This window comes from Anomaloglossus baeobatrachus, unplaced genomic scaffold (genome assembly GCF_048569485.1).
Source record: "Anomaloglossus baeobatrachus isolate aAnoBae1 unplaced genomic scaffold, aAnoBae1.hap1 Scaffold_3056, whole genome shotgun sequence".
Taxonomy (NCBI): domain Eukaryota; kingdom Metazoa; phylum Chordata; class Amphibia; order Anura; family Aromobatidae; genus Anomaloglossus; species Anomaloglossus baeobatrachus.
Genome location: NW_027442476.1, coordinates 75,981 through 93,162, shown reverse-complemented (window position 1 = coordinate 93,162; position 17,182 = coordinate 75,981). Strand labels below are relative to the sequence as shown.

Sequence of the window (17,182 nt, the reverse complement as noted above, 5' to 3'; positions counted from 1 at the left end):
AAACAGTGCAAAGGCTAGGATTCGTGTAGACCCCACCGTGAGGAGAGGGTCCCCAAAAATCAACCCCGTCCCTCCGAGCCAGAAGGCCACAGCAAGGGTCAGGGATCTTCGGTGCTCCCCCAAGCCGAAGCCTGGTTGAGCCTTGTCGTTGCTCCCAGCGTCCACCCAGGCATCTTACCCAAGTGGAGTAGAGAGCTACTAGTTGTTGGTTTCGCAGCCAAAACTGCCCGGACCGTCAACCGGTGTTGGTTTCTCAGCCCAAGGCTAACCGGACCTCCAACCGGGTGTTGGTTTCTCAGCCGAAGCTGACCCAGACCTCCAACCGGGTGTTGGTTTCTCAGCCGAAGCGGACCCAGACCTCCAACCGGGTGTTAGTTTCTCAGCCCAAAGCTGACCAGACCTCCGACCGGGATTATAAAAATTTCCCTTCCTAGCCAGAAGGCCGGGATAGGGTAATATGCTCAAAAAGTATGAAAAGGCAAGGTACGGTGTGCTACAGAGCCCAAGGCTTGCCGGGGTCCCAAGCCAGCAAGCTCAGACTCACTCCAGGGTCGTCAGTCCTGGGGCACGTTGTACCATAGCCCCCCACCCTTACTCAGTCTAATAGCCTCGATCCTGGTAGGGCCATGTTTTCCTCTAGATGAATATACTATCCACCCAGAGTACTAGCAAGCGCAACCTTCCAGTGTGCATTGTATCATTGTACTAAGGTGGCCTGGAGCTTAAACCACCTCTTCGAACAACACTACACTTGATCTTAGCCAAAAGGCCGAGAAGCGATAACCAGAATTGGTTTGGGCCTCGAGTGGCACCCTGGCCTATGCCGGACACATCTTAGGGAGAGAGAGCGAGAGGGAGACAAACCCACGCCTACACAAGACATTTTGTCACCCAAGCCAACCCTTGAAAAGGCTGCTTTGCAGAGCAAAAACAAGAAGAATGGTGCGTTTTGCAGCCGCCGCCCACTGCAATGAATCTGAATAACTCCTCCTTTAGGGCGCAAGCAACTCCCCTCCCCCTTGCAGTCTTTCCAATTCACGATACAAAAAGACGGACAGGACAGGTTGCCTGACTTTCCGTCACTGCCACCCTTTGCCATCCTTACCCGTAGAAAGCCCTTTCATCATCCCCAAACCCTAATCTTTTCCCTTTCCTTCCCAGCCCCCAAACCCTGCCCTCTGTACCTTTCTCACCACCCGCTTCCCTTCTCCTGTCATCCCCCTACCACCCGGGAAAAAAAGAGATTGCCCCCTCCTTCCACTAGCCCACCCTCCCACCCAAAGAACAACTTCTTCTGCGCAGCTTGTTTTCTAGGCAGCAGCGCTATTGTGATGTCATCGGGGGGCATTGTGACAAGCCGCCAGTGTTCCGTCTCTTCATGTTGTGCACTGTTCAAACCGAAAATACATCAACAGGCAGGCTACAGAAAAGCTTACTAACAAAGGTTAGAGAGGGGCTTTCTCAGAGGGCTTTTTACAGTTTGTCTATTCCCAATTAGCCGGTTTAGTATACTTAATGAAAGTACTAATTCTTTCATAGGCCGCCCATTCTTAGTATTTGACGTTCAGGTAACAACAGGTAACTTTATTTGGAGTGGAAGCAGAGAGATAACACCAGATGCCAATTGTAGATCCTCTCACACCTGTGGTCACTGCAGCATCTGACTCCACTTTGTCCAAAAGGGATCTATTCCATTCAATTACACATGATCTAGATTAGACTGACAACAAGATACTGCACGGGACATAGCAGAGTTGGTGAAGTTGAGTGGTGATGAGTTTGCTATTTGGATGAATAAAGCAAGTAAAAAGTGTGTTAGATAAAAATTCATTTCAATTCGCTAATCGGGCTAATATGAATCAGGTGAATCGAGTTCTGCTTTTGGAAACTGGGTTAAGAAGGGGTGCACCGTTCCTGGAGGTACTGCAATACCAGGTCAATGCGTGGAGTGGACAGAGCAAGCTCTTTTTCCATCTCCCTGTTCTAAAAATCCATTTAATATATGGTCCCCAGATAGGGGACGTATCAGATATTAAACTGATAAGAACAGATACTACACTTGATCTTAGCCAAAAGGCCGAGAAGCGATAACCAGAATTGGTTTGGGCCTCGAGTGGCACCCTGGCCTATGCCGGACACATCTTAGGGAGCGAGAGCGAGAGGGAGACAAACCCACGCCTACACAAGACATTTTGTCACCCAAGCCAACCCTTGAAAAGGCTGCTTTGCAGAGCAAAAACAAGAAGAATGGTGCGTTTTGCAGCCGCCGCCCACTGCAATGAATCTGAATAACTCCTCCTTTAGGGCGCAAGCAACTCCCCTCCCCCTTGCAGTCTTTCCAATTCACGATACAAAAAGACGGACAGGACAGGTTGCCTGACTTTCCGTCACTGCCACCCTTTGCCATCCTTACCCGTAGAAAGCCCTTTCATCATCCCCAAACCCTAATCTTTTCCCTTTCCTTCCCAGCCCCCAAACCCTGCCCTCTGTACCTTTCTCACCACCCGCTTCCCTTCTCCTGTCATCCCCCTACCACCCGGGAAAAAAAGAGATTGCCCCCTCCTTCCACTAGCCCACCCTCCCACCCAAAGAACAACTTCTTCTGCGCAGCTTGTTTTCTAGGCAGCAGCGCTATTGTGATGTCATCGGGGGGCATTGTGACAAGCCGCCAGTGTTCCGTCTCTTCATGTTGTGCACTGTTCAAACCGAAAATACATCAACAGGCAGGCTACAGAAAAGCTTACTAACAAAGGTTAGAGAGGGGCTTTCTCAGAGGGCTTTTTACAGTTTGTCTATTCCCAATTAGCCGGTTTAGTATACTTAATGAAAGTACTAATTCTTTCATAGGCCGCCCATTCTTAGTATTTGACGTTCAGGTAACAACAGGTAACTTTATTTGGAGTGGAAGCAGAGAGATAACACCAGATGCCAATTGTAGATCCTCTCACACCTGTGGTCACTGCAGCATCTGACTCCACTTTGTCCAAAAGGGATCTATTCCATTCAATTACACATGATCTAGATTAGACTGACAACAAGATACTGCACGGGACATAGCAGAGTTGGTGAAGTTGAGTGGTGATGAGTTTGCTATTTGGATGAATAAAGCAAGTAAAAAGTGTGTTAGATAAAAATTCATTTCAATTCGCTAATCGGGCTAATATGAATCAGGTGAATCGAGTTCTGCTTTTGGAAACTGGGTTAAGAAGGGGTGCACCGTTCCTGGAGGTACTGCAATACCAGGTCAATGCGTGGAGTGGACAGAGCAAGCTCTTTTTCCATCTCCCTGTTCTAAAAATCCATTTAATATATGGTCCCCAGATAGGGGACGTATCAGATATTAAACTGATAAGAACAGATACTACACTTGATCTTAGCCAAAAGGCCGAGAAGCGATAACCAGAATTGGTTTGGGCCTCGAGTGGCACCCTGGCCTATGCCGGACACATCTTAGGGAGAGAGAGCGAGAGGGAGACAAACCCACGCCTACACAAGACATTTTGTCACCCAAGCCAACCCTTGAAAAGGCTGCTTTGCAGAGCAAAAACAAGAAGAATGGTGCGTTTTGCAGCCGCCGCCCACTGCAATGAATCTGAATAACTCCTCCTTTAGGGCGCAAGCAACTCCCCTCCCCCTTGCAGTCTTTCCAATTCACGATACAAAAAGACGGACAGGACAGGTTGCCTGACTTTCCGTCACTGCCACCCTTTGCCATCCTTACCCGTAGAAAGCCCTTTCATCATCCCCAAACCCTAATCTTTTCCCTTTCCTTCCCAGCCCCCAAACCCTGCCCTCTGTACCTTTCTCACCACCCGCTTCCCTTCTCCTGTCATCCCCCTACCACCCGGGAAAAAAAGAGATTGCCCCCTCCTTCCACTAGCCCACCCTCCCACCCAAAGAACAACTTCTTCTGCGCAGCTTGTTTTCTAGGCAGCAGCGCTATTGTGATGTCATCGGGGGGCATTGTGACAAGCCGCCAGTGTTCCGTCTCTTCATGTTGTGCACTGTTCAAACCGAAAATACATCAACAGGCAGGCTACAGAAAAGCTTACTAACAAAGGTTAGAGAGGGGCTTTCTCAGAGGGCTTTTTACAGTTTGTCTATTCCCAATTAGCCGGTTTAGTATACTTAATGAAAGTACTAATTCTTTCATAGGCCGCCCATTCTTAGTATTTGACGTTCAGGTAACAACAGGTAACTTTATTTGGAGTGGAAGCAGAGAGATAACACCAGATGCCAATTGTAGATCCTCTCACACCTGTGGTCACTGCAGCATCTGACTCCACTTTGTCCAAAAGGGATCTATTCCATTCAATTACACATGATCTAGATTAGACTGACAACAAGATACTGCACGGGACATAGCAGAGTTGGTGAAGTTGAGTGGTGATGAGTTTGCTATTTGGATGAATAAAGCAAGTAAAAAGTGTGTTAGATAAAAATTCATTTCAATTCGCTAATCGGGCTAATATGAATCAGGTGAATCGAGTTCTGCTTTTGGAAACTGGGTTAAGAAGGGGTGCACCGTTCCTGGAGGTACTGCAATACCAGGTCAATGCGTGGAGTGGACAGAGCAAGCTCTTTTTCCATCTCCCTGTTCTAAAAATCCATTTAATATATGGTCCCCAGATAGGGGACGTATCAGATATTAAACTGATAAGAACAGATACTACACTTGATCTTAGCCAAAAGGCCGAGAAGCGATAACCAGAATTGGTTTGGGCCTCGAGTGGCACCCTGGCCTATGCCGGACACATCTTAGGGAGAGAGAGCGAGAGGGAGACAAACCCACGCCTACACAAGACATTTTGTCACCCAAGCTAACCCTTGAAAAGGCTGCTTTGCAGAGCAAAAACAAGAAGAATGGTGCGTTTTGCAGCCGCCGCCCACTGCAATGAATCTGAATAACTCCTCCTTTAGGGCGCAAGCAACTCCCCTCCCCCTTGCAGTCTTTCCAATTCACGATACAAAAAGACGGACAGGACAGGTTGCCTGACTTTCCGTCACTGCCACCCTTTGCCATCCTTACCCGTAGAAAGCCCTTTCATCATCCCCAAACCCTAATCTTTTCCCTTTCCTTCCCAGCCCCCAAACCCTGCCCTCTGTACCTTTCTCACCACCCGCTTCCCTTCTCCTGTCATCCCCCTACCACCCGGGAAAAAAAGAGATTGCCCCCTCCTTCCACTAGCCCACCCTCCCACCCAAAGAACAACTTCTTCTGCGCAGCTTGTTTTCTAGGCAGCAGCGCTATTGTGATGTCATCGGGGGGCATTGTGACAAGCCGCCAGTGTTCCGTCTCTTCATGTTGTGCACTGTTCAAACCGAAAATACATCAACAGGCAGGCTACAGAAAAGCTTACTAACAAAGGTTAGAGAGGGGCTTTCTCAGAGGGCTTTTTACAGTTTGTCTATTCCCAATTAGCCGGTTTAGTATACTTAATGAAAGTACTAATTCTTTCATAGGCCGCCCATTCTTAGTATTTGACGTACAGGTAACAACAGGTAACTTTATTTGGAGTGGAAGCAGAGAGATAACACCAGATGCCAATTGTAGATCCTCTCACACCTGTGGTCACTGCAGCATCTGACTCCACTTTGTCCAAAAGGGATCTATTCCATTCAATTACACATGATCTAGATTAGACTGACAACAAGATACTGCACGGGACATAGCAGAGTTGGTGAAGTTGAGTGGTGATGAGTTTGCTATTTGGATGAATAAAGCAAGTAAAAAGTGTGTTAGATAAAAATTCATTTCAATTCGCTAATCGGGCTAATATGAATCAGGTGAATCGAGTTCTGCTTTTGGAAACTGGGTTAAGAAGGGGTGCACCGTTCCTGGAGGTACTGCAATACCAGGTCAATGCGTGGAGTGGACAGAGCAAGCTCTTTTTCCATCTCCCTGTTCTAAAAATCCATTTAATATATGGTCCCCAGATAGGGGACGTATCAGATATTAAACTGATAAGAACAGATACTACACTTGATCTTAGCCAAAAGGCCGAGAAGCGATAACCAGAATTGGATTGGGCCTCGAGTGGCACCCTGGCCTATGCCGGACACATCTTAGGGAGAGAGAGCGAGAGGGAGACAAACCCACGCCTACACAAGACATTTTGTCACCCAAGCCAACCCTTGAAAAGGCTGCTTTGCAGAGCAAAAACAAGAAGAATGGTGCGTTTTGCAGCCGCCGCCCACTGCAATGAATCTGAATAACTCCTCCTTTAGGGCGCAAGCAACTCCCCTCCCCCTTGCAGTCTTTCCAATTCACGATACAAAAAGACGGACAGGACAGGTTGCCTGACTTTCCGTCACTGCCACCCTTTGCCATCCTTACCCGTAGAAAGCCCTTTCATCATCCCCAAACCCTAATCTTTTCCCTTTCCTTCCCAGCCCCCAAACCCTGCCCTCTGTACCTTTCTCACCACCCGCTTCCCTTCTCCTGTCATCCCCCTACCACCCGGGAAAAAAAGAGATTGCCCCCTCCTTCCACTAGCCCACCCTCCCACCCAAAGAACAACTTCTTCTGCGCAGCTTGTTTTCTAGGCAGCAGCGCTATTGTGATGTCATCGGGGGGCATTGTGACAAGCCGCCAGTGTTCCGTCTCTTCATGTTGTGCACTGTTCAAACCGAAAATACATCAACAGGCAGGCTACAGAAAAGCTTACTAACAAAGGTTAGAGAGGGGCTTTCTCAGAGGGCTTTTTACAGTTTGTCTATTCCCAATTAGCCGGTTTAGTATACTTAATGAAAGTACTAATTCTTTCATAGGCCGCCCATTCTTAGTATTTGACGTTCAGGTAACAACAGGTAACTTTATTTGGAGTGGAAGCAGAGAGATAACACCAGATGCCAATTGTAGATCCTCTCACACCTGTGGTCACTGCAGCATCTGACTCCACTTTGTCCAAAAGGGATCTATTCCATTCAATTACACATGATCTAGATTAGACTGACAACAAGATACTGCACGGGACATAGCAGAGTTGGTGAAGTTGAGTGGTGATGAGTTTGCTATTTGGATGAATAAAGCAAGTAAAAAGTGTGTTAGATAAAAATTCATTTCAATTCGCTAATCGGGCTAATATGAATCAGGTGAATCGAGTTCTGCTTTTGGAAACTGGGTTAAGAAGGGGTGCACCGTTCCTGGAGGTACTGCAATACCAGGTCAATGCGTGGAGTGGACAGAGCAAGCTCTTTTTCCATCTCCCTGTTCTAAAAATCCATTTAATATATGGTCCCCAGATAGGGGACGTATCAGATATTAAACTGATAAGAACAGATACTACACTTGATCTTAGCCAAAAGGCCGAGAAGCGATAACCAGAATTGGTTTGGGCCTCGAGTGGCACCCTGGCCTATGCCGGACACATCTTAGGGAGAGAGAGCGAGAGGGAGACAAACCCACGCCTACACAAGACATTTTGTCACCCAAGCCAACCCTTGAAAAGGCTGCTTTGCAGAGCAAAAACAAGAAGAATGGTGCGTTTTGCAGCCGCCGCCCACTGCAATGAATCTGAATAACTCCTCCTTTAGGGCGCAAGCAACTCCCCTCCCCCTTGCAGTCTTTCCAATTCACGATACAAAAAGACGGACAGGACAGGTTGCCTGACTTTCCGTCACTGCCACCCTTTGCCATCCTTACCCGTAGAAAGCCCTTTCATCATCCCCAAACCCTAATCTTTTCCCTTTCCTTCCCAGCCCCCAAACCCTGCCCTCTGTACCTTTCTCACCACCCGCTTCCCTTCTCCTGTCATCCCCCTACCACCCGGGAAAAAAAAAGATTGCCCCCTCCTTCCACTAGCCCACCCTCCCACCCAAAGAACAACTTCTTCTGCGCAGCTTGTTTTCTAGGCAGCAGCGCTATTGTGATGTCATCGGGGGGCATTGTGACAAGCCGCCAGTGTTCCGTCTCTTCATGTTGTGCACTGTTCAAACCGAAAATACATCAACAGGCAGGCTACAGAAAAGCTTACTAACAAAGGTTAGAGAGGGGCTTTCTCAGAGGGCTTTTTACAGTTTGTCTATTCCCAATTAGCCGGTTTAGTATACTTAATGAAAGTACTAATTCTTTCATAGGCCGCCCATTCTTAGTATTTGACGTTCAGGTAACAACAGGTAACTTTATTTGGAGTGGAAGCAGAGAGATAACACCAGATGCCAATTGTAGATCCTCTCACACCTGTGGTCACTGCAGCATCTGACTCCACTTTGTCCAAAAGGGATCTATTCCATTCAATTACACATGATCTAGATTAGACTGACAACAAGATACTGCACGGGACATAGCAGAGTTGGTGAAGTTGAGTGGTGATGAGTTTGCTATTTGGATGAATAAAGCAAGTAAAAAGTGTGTTAGATAAAAATTAATTTCAATTCGCTAATCGGGCTAATATGAATCAGGTGAATCGAGTTCTGCTTTTGGAAACTGGGTTAAGAAGGGGTGCACCGTTCCTGGAGGTACTGCAATACCAGGTCAATGCGTGGAGTGGACAGAGCAAGCTCTTTTTCCATCTCCCTGTTCTAAAAATCCATTTAATATATGGTCCCCAGATAGGGGACGTATCAGATATTAAACTGATAAGAACAGATACTACACTTGATCTTAGCCAAAAGGCCGAGAAGCGATAACCAGAATTGGTTTGGGCCTCGAGTGGCACCCTGGCCTATGCCGGACACATCTTAGGGAGAGAGAGCGAGAGGGAGACAAACCCACGCCTACACAAGACATTTTGTCACCCAAGCCAACCCTTGAAAAGGCTGCTTTGCAGAGCAAAAACAAGAAGAATGGTGCGTTTTGCAGCCGCCGCCCACTGCAATGAATCTGAATAACTCCTCCTTTAGGGCGCAAGCAACTCCCCTCCCCCTTGCAGTCTTTCCAATTCACGATACAAAAAGACGGACAGGACAGGTTGCCTGACTTTCCGTCACTGCCACCCTTTGCCATCCTTACCCGTAGAAAGCCCTTTCATCATCCCCAAACCCTAATCTTTTCCCTTTCCTTCCCAGCCCCCAAACCCTGCCCTCTGTACCTTTCTCACCACCCGCTTCCCTTCTCCTGTCATCCCCCTACCACCCGGGAAAAAAAGAGATTGCCCCCTCCTTCCACTAGCCCACCCTCCCACCCAAAGAACAACTTCTTCTGCGCAGCTTGTTTTCTAGGCAGCAGCGCTATTGTGATGTCATCGGGGGGCATTGTGACAAGCCGCCAGTGTTCCGTCTCTTCATGTTGTGCACTGTTCAAACCGAAAATACATCAACAGGCAGGCTACAGAAAAGCTTACTAACAAAGGTTAGAGAGGGGCTTTCTCAGAGGGCTTTTTACAGTTTGTCTATTCCCAATTAGCCGGTTTAGTATACTTAATGAAAGTACTAATTCTTTCATAGGCCGCCCATTCTTAGTATTTGACGTTCAGGTAACAACAGGTAACTTTATTTGGAGTGGAAGCAGAGAGATAACACCAGATGCCAATTGTAGATCCTCTCACACCTGTGGTCACTGCAGCATCTGACTCCACTTTGTCCAAAAGGGATCTATTCCATTCAATTACACATGATCTAGATTAGACTGACAACAAGATACTGCACGGGACATAGCAGAGTTGGTGAAGTTGAGTGGTGATGAGTTTGCTATTTGGATGAATAAAGCAAGTAAAAAGTGTGTTAGATAAAAATTCATTTCAATTCGCTAATCGGGCTAATATGAATCAGGTGAATCGAGTTCTGCTTTTGGAAACTGGGTTAAGAAGGGGTGCACCGTTCCTGGAGGTACTGCAATACCAGGTCAATGCGTGGAGTGGACAGAGCAAGCTCTTTTTCCATCTCCCTGTTCTAAAAATCCATTTAATATATGGTCCCCAGATAGGGGACGTATCAGATATTAAACTGATAAGAACAGATACTACACTTGATCTTAGCCAAAAGGCCGAGAAGCGATAACCAGAATTGGTTTGGGCCTCGAGTGGCACCCTGGCCTATGCCGGACACATCTTAGGGAGAGAGAGCGAGAGGGAGACAAACCCACGCCTACACAAGACATTTTGTCACCCAAGCCAACCCTTGAAAAGGCTGCTTTGCAGAGCAAAAACAAGAAGAATGGTGCGTTTTGCAGCCGCCGCCCACTGCAATGAATCTGAATAACTCCTCCTTTAGGGCGCAAGCAACTCCCCTCCCCCTTGCAGTCTTTCCAATTCACGATACAAAAAGACGGACAGGACAGGTTGCCTGACTTTCCGTCACTGCCACCCTTTGCCATCCTTACCCGTAGAAAGCCCTTTCATCATCCCCAAACCCTAATCTTTTCCCTTTCCTTCCCAGCCCCCAAACCCTGCCCTCTGTACCTTTCTCACCACCCGCTTCCCTTCTCCTGTCATCCCCCTACCACCCGGGAAAAAAAGAGATTGCCCCCTCCTTCCACTAGCCCACCCTCCCACCCAAAGAACAACTTCTTCTGCGCAGCTTGTTTTCTAGGCAGCAGCGCTATTGTGATGTCATCGGGGGGCATTGTGACAAGCCGCCAGTGTTCCGTCTCTTCATGTTGTGCACTGTTCAAACCGAAAATACATCAACAGGCAGGCTACAGAAAAGCTTACTAACAAAGGTTAGAGAGGGGCTTTCTCAGAGGGCTTTTTACAGTTTGTCTATTCCCAATTAGCCGGTTTAGTATACTTAATGAAAGTACTAATTCTTTCATAGGCCGCCCATTCTTAGTATTTGACGTTCAGGTAACAACAGGTAACTTTATTTGGAGTGGAAGCAGAGAGATAACACCAGATGCCAATTGTAGATCCTCTCACACCTGTGGTCACTGCAGCATCTGACTCCACTTTGTCCAAAAGGGATCTATTCCATTCAATTACACATGATCTAGATTAGACTGACAACAAGATACTGCACGGGACATAGCAGAGTTGGTGAAGTTGAGTGGTGATGAGTTTGCTATTTGGATGAATAAAGCAAGTAAAAAGTGTGTTAGATAAAAATTCATTTCAATTCGCTAATCGGGCTAATATGAATCAGGTGAATCGAGTTCTGCTTTTGGAAACTGGGTTAAGAAGGGGTGCACCGTTCCTGGAGGTACTGCAATACCAGGTCAATGCGTGGAGTGGACAGAGCAAGCTCTTTTTCCATCTCCCTGTTCTAAAAATCCATTTAATATATGGTCCCCAGATAGGGGACGTATCAGATATTAAACTGATAAGAACAGATACTACACTTGATCTTAGCCAAAAGGCCGAGAAGCGATAACCAGAATTGGTTTGGGCCTCGAGTGGCACCCTGGCCTATGCCGGACACATCTTAGGGAGAGAGAGCGAGAGGGAGACAAACCCACGCCTACACAAGACATTTTGTCACCCAAGCCAACCCTTGAAAAGGCTGCTTTGCAGAGCAAAAACAAGAAGAATGGTGCGTTTTGCAGCCGCCGCCCACTGCAATGAATCTGAATAACTCCTCCTTTAGGGCGCAAGCAACTCCCCTCCCCCTTGCAGTCTTTCCAATTCACGATACAAAAAGACGGACAGGACAGGTTGCCTGACTTTCCGTCACTGCCACCCTTTGCCATCCTTACCCGTAGAAAGCCCTTTCATCATCCCCAAACCCTAATCTTTTCCCTTTCCTTCCCAGCCCCCAAACCCTGCCCTCTGTACCTTTCTCACCACCCGCTTCCCTTCTCCTGTCATCCCCCTACCACCCGGGAAAAAAAGAGATTGCCCCCTCCTTCCACTAGCCCACCCTCCCACCCAAAGAACAACTTCTTCTGCGCAGCTTGTTTTCTAGGCAGCAGCGCTATTGTGATGTCATCGGGGGGCATTGTGACAAGCCGCCAGTGTTCCGTCTCTTCATGTTGTGCACTGTTCAAACCGAAAATACATCAACAGGCAGGCTACAGAAAAGCTTACTAACAAAGGTTAGAGAGGGGCTTTCTCAGAGGGCTTTTTACAGTTTGTCTATTCCCAATTAGCCGGTTTAGTATACTTAATGAAAGTACTAATTCTTTCATAGGCCGCCCATTCTTAGTATTTGACGTTCAGGTAACAACAGGTAACTTTATTTGGAGTGGAAGCAGAGAGATAACACCAGATGCCAATTGTAGATCCTCTCACACCTGTGGTCACTGCAGCATCTGACTCCACTTTGTCCAAAAGGGATCTATTCCATTCAATTACACATGATCTAGATTAGACTGACAACAAGATACTGCACGGGACATAGCAGAGTTGGTGAAGTTGAGTGGTGATGAGTTTGCTATTTGGATGAATAAAGCAAGTAAAAAGTGTGTTAGATAAAAATTCATTTCAATTCGCTAATCGGGCTAATATGAATCAGGTGAATCGAGTTCTGCTTTTGGAAACTGGGTTAAGAAGGGGTGCACCGTTCCTGGAGGTACTGCAATACCAGGTCAATGCGTGGAGTGGACAGAGCAAGCTCTTTTTCCATCTCCCTGTTCTAAAAATCCATTTAATATATGGTCCCCAGATAGGGGACGTATCAGATATTAAACTGATAAGAACAGATTTTTGATTTAATGAAGCTTTCCAAAGCACCGCAAAAAATGCATGACCAAAGTCACACCAAAAACAGTGCAAAGGCTAGGATTCGTGTGGACCCCTCCGTGAGGAGAGGGTCCCCAAAAATCAACCCCGTCCCTCCGAGCCAGAAGGCCACAGCAAGGGTCAGGGATCTTCGGTGCTCCCCCATGCCGAAGCCTGGTTGAGCCTTGTCGTTGCTCCCAGCGTCCACCCAGGCATCTTACCCAAGTGGAGTAGAGAGCTACTAGTTGTTGGTTTCGCAGCCGAAACTGCCCGGACCGTCAACCGGTGTTGGTTTCTCAGCCCAAGGCTAACCGGACCTCCAACCGGGTGTTGGTTTCTCAGCCGAAGCTGACCCGGACCTCCAACCGGGTGTTGGTTTCTCAGCCGAAGCTGACCCGGACCTCCAACCGGGTGTTGGTTTCTCAGCCGAAGCTGACCCGGACCTCCAACCGGGTGTTGGTTTCTCAGCCAAAGCTGACCCAGACCTCCAACCGGGTGTTGGTTTCTCAGCCCAAAGCTGAACGGACCTCCGACCATGATTATAAAAATTTCCCTTCCTAGCCAGAAGGCCGGGATAGAGCAATATGCTCAGAAAGTATGAAAAGGCAAGGTACGGTGTGCTACAGAGCCCAAGGCTCGCCGGGGTCCCAAGCCAGCAAGCTCAGACTCACTCCAGGGTCGTCAATCCTGGGGCACATTGCACCATAGCCCCCACACTTACTCAGTCTAATAGCCTCGATCCTGGTAGGGCCATGGTTTCCTCTAGATGGATATACTATCCTCCCAAAGTACTAACAAGCGCAACCTTCCAGTGTGCATTGCATCATTGTACTAAGGTGGCCGGAGCCTTAAACCACCTTTTCGAACGATACTACACTTGATCTTAGCCAAAAGGCCGAGAAGCGATAACCAGAATTGGTTTGGGCCTCGAGTGGCACCCTGGCCTATGCCGGACACATCTTAGGGAGAGAGAGCGAGAGGGAGACAAACCCACGCCTACACAAGACATTTTGTCACCCAAGCCAACCCTTGAAAAGGCTGCTTTGCAGAGCAAAAACAAGAAGAATGGTGCGTTTTGCAGCCGCCGCCCACTGCAATGAATCTGAATAACTCCTCCTTTAGGGCGCAAGCAACTCCCCTCCCCCTTGCAGTCTTTCCAATTCACGATACAAAAAGACGGACAGGACAGGTTGCCTGACTTTCCGTCACTGCCACCCTTTGCCATCCTTACCCGTAGAAAGCCCTTTCATCATCCCCAAACCCTAATCTTTTCCCTTTCCTTCCCAGCCCCCAAACCCTGCCCTCTGTACCTTTCTCACCACCCGCTTCCCTTCTCCTGTCATCCCCCTACCACCCGGGAAAAAAAGAGATTGCCCCCTCCTTCCACTAGCCCACCCTCCCACCCAAAGAACAACTTCTTCTGCGCAGCTTGTTTTCTAGGCAGCAGCGCTATTGTGATGTCATCGGGGGGCATTGTGACAAGCCGCCAGTGTTCCGTCTCTTCATGTTGTGCACTGTTCAAACCGAAAATACATCAACAGGCAGGCTACAGAAAAGCTTACTAACAAAGGTTAGAGAGGGGCTTTCTCAGAGGGCTTTTTACAGTTTGTCTATTCCCAATTAGCCGGTTTAGTATACTTAATGAAAGTACTAATTCTTTCATAGGCCGCCCATTCTTAGTATTTGACGTTCAGGTAACAACAGGTAACTTTATTTGGAGTGGAAGCAGAGAAATAACACCAGATGCCAATTGTAGATCCTCTCACACCTGTGGTCACTGCAGCATCTGACTCCACTTTGTCCAAAAGGGATCTATTCCATTCAATTACACATGATCTAGATTAGACTGACAACAAGATACTGCACGGGACATAGCAGAGTTGGTGAAGTTGAGTGGTGATGAGTTTGCTATTTGGATGAATAAAGCAAGTAAAAAGTGTGTTAGATAAAAATTCATTTCAATTCGCTAATCGGGCTAATATGAATCAGGTGAATCGAGTTCTGCTTTTGGAAACTGGGTTAAGAAGGGGTGCACCGTTCCTGGAGGTACTGCAATACCAGGTCAATGCGTGGAGTGGACAGAGCAAGCTCTTTTTCCATCTCCCTGTTCTAAAAATCCATTTAATATATGGTCCCCAGATAGGGGACGTATCAGATATTAAACTGATAAGAACAGATTTTGATTTAATGAAGCTTTCCAAAGCACCGCAAAAAATGCATGACCGAAGTCACACCAAAAACAGTGCAAAGGCTAGGATTCGTGTGGACCCCTCCGTGAGGAGAGGGTCCCCAAAAATCAACCCCGTCCCTCCGAGCCAGAAGGCCACAGCAAGGGTCAGGGATCTTCGGTGCTCCCCCAAGCCGAAGCCTGGTTGAGCCTTGTCGTTGCTCCCAGCGTCCATCCAGGCATCTTACCCAAGTGGAGTAGAGAGCTACTAGTTGTTGGTTTCGCAGCCGAAACTGCCCGGACCGTCAACCGGTGTTGGTTTCTCAGCCCAAGGCTAACCGGACCTCCAACCGGGTGTTGGTTTCTCAGCCGAAGCTGACCCGGACCTCCAACCGGGTGTTGGTTTCTCAGCCGAAGCTGACCCGGACCTCCAACCGGGTGTTGGTTTCTCAGCCGAAGCTGACCCGGACCTCCAACCGGGTGTTGGTTTCTCAGCCAAAGCTGACCCGGACCTCCAACCGGGTGTTGGTTTCTCAGCCCAAAGCTGAACGGACCTCCGACCATGATTATAAAAATTTCCCTTCCTAGCCAGAAGGCCGGGATAGAGCAATATGCTCAGAAAGTATGAAAGGGCAAGGTACGGTGTGCTACAGAGCCCAAGGCTCGCCGGGGTCCCAAGCCAGCAAGCTCAGACTCACTCCAGGGTCGTCAATCCTGGGGCACATTGCACCATAGCCCCCACACTTACTCAGTCTAATAGCCTCGATCCTGGTAGGGCCATGGTTTCCTCTAGATGGATATACTATCCTCCCAAAGTACTAACAAGCGCAACCTTCCAGTGTGCATTGCATCATTGTACTAAGGTGGCCGGAGCCTTAAACCACCTTTTCGAACGATACTACACTTGATCTTAGCCAAAAGGCCGAGAAGCGATAACCAGAATTGGTTTGGGCCTCGAGTGGCACCCTGGCCTATGCCGGACACATCTTAGGGAGAGAGAGCGAGAGGGAGACAAACCCACGCCTACACAAGACATTTTGTCACCCAAGCCAACCCTTGAAAAGGCTGCTTTGCAGAGCAAAAACAAGAAGAATGGTGCGTTTTGCAGCCGCCGCCCACTGCAATGAATCTGAATAACTCCTCCTTTAGGGCGCAAACAACTCCCCTCCCCCTTGCAGTCTTTCCAATTCACGATACAAAAAGACGGACAGGACAGGTTGCCTGACTTTCCGTCACTGCCACCCTTTGCCATCCTTACCCGTAGAAAGCCCTTTCATCATCCCCAAACCCTAATCTTTTCCCTTTCCTTCCCAGCCCCCAAACCCTGCCCTCTGTACCTTTCTCACCACCCGCTTCCCTTCTCCTGTCATCCCCCTACCACCCGGGAAAAAAAGAGATTGCCCCCTCCTTCCACTAGCCCACCCTCCCACCCAAAGAACAACTTCTTCTGCGCAGCTTGTTTTCTAGGCAGCAGCGCTATTGTGATGTCATCGGGGGGCATTGTGACAAGCCGCCAGTGTTCCGTCTCTTCATGTTGTGCACTGTTCAAACCGAAAATACATCAACAGGCAGGCTACAGAAAAGCTTACTAACAAAGGTTAGAGAGGGGCTTTCTCAGAGGGCTTTTTACAGTTTGTCTATTCCCAATTAGCCGGTTTAGTATACTTAATGAAAGTACTAATTCTTTCATAGGCCGCCCATTCTTAGTATTTGACGTTCAGGTAACAACAGGTAACTTTATTTGGAGTGGAAGCAGAGAGATAACACCAGATGCCAATTGTAGATCCTCTCACACCTGTGGTCACTGCAGCATCTGACTCCACTTTGTCCAAAAGGGATCTATTCCATTCAATTACACATGATCTAGATTAGACTGACAACAAGATACTGCACGGGACATAGCAGAGTTGGTGAAGTTGAGTGGTGATGAGTTTGCTATTTGGATGAATAAAGCAAGTAAAAAGTGTGTTAGATAAAAATTCATTTCAATTCGCTAATCGGGCTAATATGAATCAGGTGAATCGAGTTCTGCTTTTGGAAACTGGGTTAAGAAGGGGTGCACCGTTCCTGGAGGTACTGCAATACCAGGTCAATGCGTGGAGTGGACAGAGCAAGCTCTTTTTCCATCTCCCTGTTCTAAAAATCCATTTAATATATGGTCCCCAGATAGGGGACGTATCAGATATTAAACTGATAAGAACAGATACTACACTTGATCTTAGCCAAAAGGCCGAGAAGCGATAACCAGAATTGGTTTGGGCCTCGAGTGGCACCCTGGCCTATGCCGGACACATCTTAGGGAGAGAGAGCGAGAGGGAGACAAACCCACGCCTACACAAGACATTTTGTCACCCAAGCCAACCCTTGAAAAGGCTGCTTTGCAGAGCAAAAACAAGAAGAATGGTGCGTTTTGCAGCCGCCGCCCACTGCAATGAATCTGAATAACTCCTCCTTTAGGGCGCAAGCAACTCCCCTCCCCCTT

The 17,182-nt window shown here is 48.0% G+C and overlaps 11 non-coding genes and 2 pseudogenes across 11 annotated transcripts; all 13 read right to left on the bottom strand.

The window, feature by feature from the left end:
• Positions 1-1,898: 1,898 nt before the first annotated feature.
• Positions 1,899-2,089, bottom strand: LOC142268576 (U2 spliceosomal RNA). Its single transcript, XR_012734232.1, has one exon. It is a non-coding gene; the product is annotated as a U2 spliceosomal RNA (small nuclear RNA).
• Positions 2,090-3,206: 1,117 nt separating this feature from the next.
• On the bottom strand, positions 3,207-3,397 carry LOC142268575 (U2 spliceosomal RNA). The gene has a single exon (XR_012734231.1). It is a non-coding gene; the product is annotated as a U2 spliceosomal RNA (small nuclear RNA).
• A 1,117-nt stretch (positions 3,398-4,514) lies between these two features.
• On the bottom strand, positions 4,515-4,705 carry LOC142268574 (U2 spliceosomal RNA). Its single transcript, XR_012734230.1, has one exon. It is a non-coding gene; the product is annotated as a U2 spliceosomal RNA (small nuclear RNA).
• Positions 4,706-5,822: 1,117 nt separating this feature from the next.
• Positions 5,823-6,013, bottom strand: LOC142268573 (U2 spliceosomal RNA). The gene has a single exon (XR_012734229.1). It is a non-coding gene; the product is annotated as a U2 spliceosomal RNA (small nuclear RNA).
• Positions 6,014-7,130: 1,117 nt separating this feature from the next.
• On the bottom strand, positions 7,131-7,321 carry LOC142268571 (U2 spliceosomal RNA). The gene has a single exon (XR_012734227.1). It is a non-coding gene; the product is annotated as a U2 spliceosomal RNA (small nuclear RNA).
• A 1,117-nt stretch (positions 7,322-8,438) lies between these two features.
• Positions 8,439-8,629, bottom strand: LOC142268569 (U2 spliceosomal RNA). Its single transcript, XR_012734226.1, has one exon. It is a non-coding gene; the product is annotated as a U2 spliceosomal RNA (small nuclear RNA).
• Positions 8,630-9,746: 1,117 nt separating this feature from the next.
• LOC142268568 (U2 spliceosomal RNA) lies at positions 9,747-9,937 on the bottom strand. Its single transcript, XR_012734225.1, has one exon. It is a non-coding gene; the product is annotated as a U2 spliceosomal RNA (small nuclear RNA).
• A 1,117-nt stretch (positions 9,938-11,054) lies between these two features.
• Positions 11,055-11,245, bottom strand: LOC142268567 (U2 spliceosomal RNA). Its single transcript, XR_012734224.1, has one exon. It is a non-coding gene; the product is annotated as a U2 spliceosomal RNA (small nuclear RNA).
• Positions 11,246-12,362: 1,117 nt separating this feature from the next.
• Positions 12,363-12,555, bottom strand: LOC142268507 (U2 spliceosomal RNA). The gene has a single exon (XR_012734178.1). It is a non-coding gene; the product is annotated as a U2 spliceosomal RNA (small nuclear RNA).
• A 743-nt stretch (positions 12,556-13,298) lies between these two features.
• On the bottom strand, positions 13,299-13,440 carry LOC142268525 (U2 spliceosomal RNA; annotated as a pseudogene).
• A 1,117-nt stretch (positions 13,441-14,557) lies between these two features.
• On the bottom strand, positions 14,558-14,753 carry LOC142268512 (U2 spliceosomal RNA). Its single transcript, XR_012734183.1, has one exon. It is a non-coding gene; the product is annotated as a U2 spliceosomal RNA (small nuclear RNA).
• A 739-nt stretch (positions 14,754-15,492) lies between these two features.
• LOC142268523 (U2 spliceosomal RNA) lies at positions 15,493-15,634 on the bottom strand (annotated as a pseudogene).
• Positions 15,635-16,751: 1,117 nt separating this feature from the next.
• Positions 16,752-16,942, bottom strand: LOC142268566 (U2 spliceosomal RNA). The gene has a single exon (XR_012734223.1). It is a non-coding gene; the product is annotated as a U2 spliceosomal RNA (small nuclear RNA).
• Between the last annotated feature and the right edge of the window lie 240 nt (positions 16,943-17,182).